Below are 1460 nucleotides of genomic sequence, written 5' to 3' on the forward strand. Positions count from 1 at the left end.
ACTTATTCTGTGCTGGATTGAGTAAAAATGCTAATTCTCATTTTTCGTGCCATTCATTTTTCATAAGATTATAGGATTTAGAGGTGTAAGGGGCCCTAGAAATCCTCTAGTTCAACCAACTCACTTTAAAGATCAAGAACCTGAGACCCAGAGTGGGAAAGTAACTTGCCCATATTTGTATGAGCCAAGTAGCAGAATTGGACTTGGCCCCAGGGCCTCCAACTTAAAATCTAATTTCTTTTTCCTCTCGTGTGGCATGGCACCATTACCTTGATAGGTGTCTGCTCCAGGTTTCAGTGGGAGGGGATGAGTACAACGTAGAGAACTGAGAGAAATGAAGAGCTCCAAGACAGCAGCCTGATACAGTGAGAAGGGTGCAGGATTTAGACCTGAAAATCCCAGACTGAAATCTCAGCTCCGCGCTTTGCTATGACCTCCAGTATATCAATTATCCAGGCCTCAGTTTCTTCATCTGTAAAATGAAGGAGTTTGACTGGATGGTTTCCAACTTTAGAGCTGGAATCTCCAAATCTGTCCCTGGATATCTCACAGTCTGCACCAAATGAATACATTTGACCTTCCTTGATTTTATCAATGACCTCGCAGGCCTCCTCAGAGTGTCCAGAACCTCAGAGTGACAAAACCTTCTTTTGGATCATCCACCAGTGGTTCCGTGATCTCCCTGTCTTTCACCCCTGGCATCTTAGTGAGGATGTTTTTAGACTGCGTAAGTCACCACCTCCTATGAATTCTTCCTCTGCAATGACTCCTTTACCCATTCTTCTTTCTTTTCTTTTCTTTTCTTTCTTTTCTTTTCTTTTCTTCCTTTTCTTTTCCCTTTCCTTTCCTTTCCTTTCCTTTCCTTTCCTTTCCTTTCCTTTCCTTCCCTTTCCTTTCCTTTCCTTTCCTTTCCTTTCCTTTCCTTTCCTTTCCTTTCCTTTCCTTTCCTTTCCTTTCCTTTCCTTTCCTTTCCTTTCCTTTCCTTTCCTTTCCTTTCCTTTCCTTTCCTTTCCTTTTTCATTTTCTCTTCTCACTTACGGTAAAGTTCATTATCTCCTTATGCTTAAATAATCACCACGGTGTCTTCTGTGGTCTTCCCATTGTCAACCTCTCTTAGATCCAATCCCCCTGACACAACGACACCAGAAGAATTTTCTTAAAAACACCAGTTTAATCATGGCTCACATGGTTGCTCAAAACTACCAATTTTGAGTTAACCCATTGTCTATAGGATAAAATCCAATCTTGCCAGCAGTTACAAAGCTCAGTCACCTGGCTTCTCTCTGTATGTGCTCTATGTTGTTGCTTGTGATTGACTTCTAGTTCTCAGCATGTCATGGAAATTTCTGATGCTATGGTATGGCTAAGATGTTCTAACTGGCATGGAAAGGCCTTCCCCACTGCTGCCTAATTAGGGCCTACTTGTCCTAGGTCAAGTCTCATCTACTCTGGGAAATGTG

This window comes from Notamacropus eugenii, chromosome 6, assembly GCF_028372415.1.
Source record: "Notamacropus eugenii isolate mMacEug1 chromosome 6, mMacEug1.pri_v2, whole genome shotgun sequence".
In the NCBI taxonomy this organism is placed as follows: Eukaryota; Metazoa; Chordata; class Mammalia; order Diprotodontia; family Macropodidae; genus Notamacropus; species Notamacropus eugenii.